This window comes from Tachysurus fulvidraco, chromosome 2 (assembly GCF_022655615.1).
Source record: "Tachysurus fulvidraco isolate hzauxx_2018 chromosome 2, HZAU_PFXX_2.0, whole genome shotgun sequence".
Taxonomy (NCBI): domain Eukaryota; kingdom Metazoa; phylum Chordata; class Actinopteri; order Siluriformes; family Bagridae; genus Tachysurus; species Tachysurus fulvidraco.
In genome coordinates this window covers 9966038-9972025 of record NC_062519.1, presented here as the reverse complement: position 1 = coordinate 9972025, position 5988 = coordinate 9966038, and positions in this window count along the sequence as shown.

The window sequence follows — 5988 nt, the reverse complement described above, 5'->3', positions numbered from 1 at the left end:
GCATAGACTTTTCCGGGGAGGCTGAGGAGTGTGATCCCCCTGTAGTTGGAACACACCCTCTAGTCCCCCTTCTTAAACAGAGGGACCACCACCCCAGTCTGCCAGTCCAGGGGCACTGTCCCCAACCGCCACGCGATGTTGCAGAGGCGTGTCAGCCAAGACAGCCCCACAACATCCAGAGACTTAAGGTACTCAGGGCGGATCTCATCCACCCCCGGTGCCTTGCCACCAAGGAGCTTCTCAACTACCTCAGTGACCTCAGCTTGGGGGATCGACGAGTCCACAACTGAGCCCTCCGCCTCTGCTTCCTCACTGGAAGACATGTTGGTGGGGTTGAGGAGATCCTCAAAGTACTCCTTCCACCATCCGAGAATGTCACCAGTCGAAGTCAGCAGATTCCCAATCCCACTGTAAACAGTGTGCGCAGGGCACTGCTTCCCCCTCCTGAGACGCCGGACGGTTTGCCAGAATTTCTTCGAGGCCAACCGATAGTCCTTCTCCATAGGCCTCACCGATAGGCCTCACCGAACTTCTCCCAGGCCCTAGTTTTTGCCTCTGCAACCACCCGGGCTGAAGCTCGCTTGGCCCTCCGGTACCTATCAGCTGCCTCCGGAGTCCCCCGAGCCAACCAGGCTGATAGGACTCCTTCTTCAGCTTGACGGCATCCCTTACTTTCGGGGTCCACCACCGGGTTCGGGGATTGCCGCCACGACAGGCACCGGAGACCTTACGGCCACAGCTCCGTGCGGCTGCATCGACAATGGAGGTGGAGAACATGGTCCACTCGGACTCAATGTCTCCAGCCTCCCTCGGGATCTGGTTGAAGCTCTGCCGGAGGTGAGAGTTGAAGATCTCTCTGACAGGAGACTCTGCCAAACGTTCCCAGCGGACCCTCACAGTACGTTTGGGTCTGCCAAGTCTGTCCAATTTCCTCCCCTGCCATCGAACCCAACTCACCACCAGGTGGTGATCAGTTGACAGCTCCGCCCCTCTCTTTACCTGAGTGTCCAAGACATACGGCCGGAGGTCAGATGAAACAGCCACAAAGTCGATCATTGACTTTCGACCTAGGCTGTCCTAGTGCCATGTGTACTGATGGACACCCTTATGCTTGAACATGGTGTTCGTTATGGACAAACTGTGACTAGCACAGAAGTCCAATAACAGAACACCACTCGGGTTCAGGTTGGGGGGGTCGTTCCTCCCAATCACGCCCCTCCAGGTGTCACTGTCGCTGCCCACGTGAGCATTGAAGTCCCCCAGTAGAACGACGGAGTCCCCGGTTGGGGCACTTTCTAGCACCCCTCTCAGAGACGCCAAGAAGGCCGGGTACTCCACACTGCCATTTGGCCCATAAGCACAAATAACAGTGTAAGCCTCTCCCCGACCCGAAGGCGCAGGGAAACGACCCTCTCGTTCACCGGGGTAAACTCCAACACATGGCTGCTGAGCTAGGGGCTATGAGCAAGCCCACACCAGCCCGCCGCCTCTCACCGTGGGCAACTCCAGAGTAGTAGAGATTCCAGCCTCTCTCGAGGAGTTGGGTTCCAGAGCCAGCTGTGCGTGGAGGTGAGCCCAACTATCTCTAGTCGGTATCTCTCAACCTCCCGCACCAGCTCATGCGCCTTCCCCCCCAGCGAGGTGACATTCCATGTCCCTAGAGTCAGATTCCGTGGCCAGAGATTTCTCGACTTCGACTGCCACCCAATCCACATTGCACCCACCCCTTACGGTTTCTCCTGCAGGTGGTGGGCCCACAGGAGATCGGCCCCACGTCGCTCCTTCGGGCTGAGCCCGGCTGGGCCTCGTGGGGTAAGACCCGGCCACCAGGCGCTCGCATGCGAGCCCCAACCCAACCGGGCCTGGCTCCAGGGTGGGGCCCCAGTTGCGCCATACCGGCGACGTCACAGACCTTGCTTTAATATTCTTCATAAGAGGTTTTTGAACCGCTCTTTGTCTGGCCTGTCACCTAGGACCTGTTTGCCTTGGGAGACCCTACCAGGGGCAGAAAGCCCCAGACAACATAGCTCCTAGGATCATTCAGGCACGCAAACCCCTCCACCACAATAAGGTGGCGGTTCAAGGAGGGGTAACAATGTACCATGTGAGTTAAATGCATCCTTTGGTTCTATTCAAGAATAAGACAGTAAAAATAGATAATGGTTTATTCTAATAGTTCCACCCCTTGTTTCTAACTTGTGACCAACAGATTAGTACTGTAACTGGGAAAACCAAACCTGTCAAACCAGCTTATGCAAATAACAAACTGGTGGAATAAGCAAATTGGTAAAAAGTGACCAACGGGTCAAAAGTGTAATCTCGCCATGTGTGTGTGTATGTGTGTGTGTGTGTGTGTGTGTGTGTGTGTGTGTGTGTGTGTGTGTGTGTGTGTGTGTGTGTGTGTGTGTTGGAAACAAGTTAGACTAAAAAGGTGAAAAAGAATGTCTATCATATATACTTCATTATTTATAAGCAGTCAAAACAGACAAGGTCAAGTTGACTCAGCGGACCGAATTTGTATAGGAGGACAATAGGAGGGTTAATGTGAAATTTGACATTTAATGTGAAATTTGAACTTAAGTCAGGTAGGAATAAGTTAGTTACACGCTGTTGCTGCTGACAAAACAACAAATTTAGGCTACATATCATTGCTGTCGGGCAAAAACCTTGTATTTTTTAAATAATTATGTGTCATCAAAATTAATGGTATTATGGCTTTATATATGGTCAGACAAGTGCGTCATTATATTAACATTTTATGTAAACAGCTGCATCTGAGGCAATAAGTGCATTTTTCTTCAACTTACAGGATATAAAGTTTATTGTAATCGCTGTTTTTGTTGTTGTTGAATATATGTGGACAATATGTCATGAATTAAAATGTAAAACAGTACTTAAAACAGTATTGGCTACTACAAATACACAGCAAATATCTATCTATCACAGAAAAGACCTATCTGTGTAACTGAAATGTGTGCAATGAATGAGGTGTTTAAACATCGATTCCTCTAAAAAAGGGTAGGAGACCGAAAGAAACTGGTTTACCAAAGAAAACCTGCTCCCGACCAGGTTAGGTTCAGAGTAAGTTACCATGGTAACTGTTACTATGGTAACTGTTGCCATGGTAACTGTTACTATGGTAACTGTTGCTATGGTAACTGTTGCTATGGTAACTGTTACTATGGTAACTGACTCTGCGTATAAGAAACAGGCCTGACTTAACCTGCTTTCTCGGGTTTAACATACCTCCCATTCTGAAACAGAAAACCCAGAGTTTACCTCATTTCTGGGTTAACATACTCAGAGTTTTCACTTAACCTCCTTTCTGAAACAGGCCCCAGATCTGGCTGGCGATGTCTTAAGAAACACAAAAGAAATGCAAGCAGCATGGAGTGAGGTGTGGATTTCGTTTTTCCTCCAAGTTCATTGTGATCATGAAGGACAAAGAAACAAACTAGAGAAGTAACAATTATTATGCTATAAAAAATATGCATATGCTATAAATAAACAAACAATTAAGCATAGTAATGGCAGGCGTTACTTAGTAAGTGGGGAAATAAATTCATTACCCATTTCTTTTTGTAATTGTTTTTAAAATCATACCAGAATTTATAAATTCACGAGTCATCATGGCAAGCAACTATAATAACACTAGGTTAGACATACATTCTTGTTGAACCATGACAAGTAAATCATCTGCTACACTAAGCAGCTATAGACGGAAGTTAAATCTGGTAGACAGCTGGAGATGCAACCCACGGATCAAGATATTTCATTTTACTCTTGTCCATATAACTTAATCAACTAGGGTTGATTTTTTTTTTCCTTATAGAATCAAAATAAGTGCTTAGTTTCAACACAATATCATACTAGACTGTTATCGGACAGAATATAAAATTGGTTTAGATAAGATTATACCTGGAAATTTTATAATAGGTTATTAAATGATGTAAAACATTATAAGTATCTAGCTAAGAAATTTACATTGTTTTTAGAAAACAATGATCAAGGAGATATATCTGATTTGGTACTTTGGGAAAATCAGGGGTGAAATTATAGCTTGTCAAACAGCCAAAGGTAGACAGAACAGAGCTAAACTGTTTGAACACAAATAAATTTAGAAATGGAACTATTAGAAGTCTATTCTTAAAAAAAATAGAAGAAAATGTAATTCTATACTTTATGAGAATATTTTAAGACAGCTTATTCATATCAAACAGTTTGAAATAGGTGATAAGCCCAAAAAATTACTCACACAACAACTGAAGCACTTTCAGGCAATATATAAAATAAAATTAGATAGTGGGAAGATTCTTTTGTTGAGGATGCTTCCCACCACACCCTTTGGAGCGTTCCTCTTCCCGGCTGGGTTAAGGGCGTCACTCTGCCTCCTTGGCTTGGTTCTGGACTTTGCCGGGCCTTCCACTCGTCTTGGTTCTCACCAGGATCAGGAGGCCCAAGAATTTTTGAGTAAGGTCCCAGAATGACATCAAGGATGTTTTCTGTAACAGGTATCAAACAAAGGCCATCTCATTTTGTATGATACTTGCAAAAAGACTTGTTTTACAGATGTATAATGTAGGCTAGAGAACTGGGAAACATGTTGCACCATAAAGAATTACGATTTATATTAAAGGATAAATTACCCACTTTTAACAAGATGTGGGAACCTATGAGGCTATTTTACAGAAAGTAAAAGTCTTTACAATGATCTGACTTGTTTCTCTCTTAATTATATTGTCTGTTAAGACCTTATTTTAATTCCTATTGTTGCTGTACAGTGATTGTGTATTTTAACTTTGTTTTTGTTGAGTGCTTGCAGAAACCTTCCACAGTTATTGTAATTTGTAGGCGGTGTGACGTGGGGGGGGGGGGGTGTTCTAAGCTCGACTTTTTCTCCTATATAATAGTGTAAGTAATTTTGTATTCACCAAAATCCCCAGTGAATCTGCTAGAGAGAAATCTATTGTGCAGTCCAGCAGGAAAGATTCATTGCAGCCCAACAGGACTTTGGCTAACCTTCCCTGACAGAATGTTGGTAGGACAATACCTACTGCAATGCATGACACAGTTTACTGGTGTACTAGACTCAGCTGAACTAAACCAGACCTATTTGAAGTGGAAAATATGAACACAAAGAGTCCTGAAGCATGGGTTTTATAGATCATGTGACTCATTTGAAACACATGATCAAGCCGTTTCTGAGCTACTGCATGCAACAATCAAAACTGGTCATTGATAAGTGTACATCAGTCAGATCAGACACATTTGTTTCTAATGGTAATGTGGTAGCAGACGAACCCACTAAGCAAACAACCTCACGGCAGTTAGATATAATGCCTGTCACAGTCACGGATGACACAATGATCAGGACTTCATATTGTTTAGACCATTGTGCAAGGGGGCACGTGGTAAAAAGTCTTAAGAGAACTTTGGTAATAAACTGTGAGATATTTGACATTCTGAACATCAGAGTTCCACAGATCCAACAGGACCAGATATAACACAGCCAGATGGACCATTCTGACATTTAATGATTGATTTCATCAATATTATAGTAAGAAAAGAAAGAAAGAGATTCTGGTGGTAGTGGAATGTAAACAGATTCAGTGTTTGCAGTGTTTCTTCTTGGTCTCACCCCAGTCTATGGCCCCTTGTGAGGATGCCCCAGGCAGTTTGTTTAGTGATTCTGGGAGTAGTTCAGGCTGTTCTCTGTGACTCCTGTACTTGTGGTTCCTCTGCTAGTGAGTCCACATTGGCATGTGAATCTGGATTTGTGGCGCAAGGTGCACTTTGTTTTCTATTTTTATTGCTTTAGATAATAAACCCCTTTAATATGGTACATTCTGGGTGATATACACATCAAAACCTGCATTTTATTTGCAAGGCCTGCCTTACATTCTTGGTAAACCACCTATATAAAAAATGGTGCTTTCAGTGCTTTTAGAGTGGTCAATTTAATTTGCACATTAAATTTTTCATGGGATA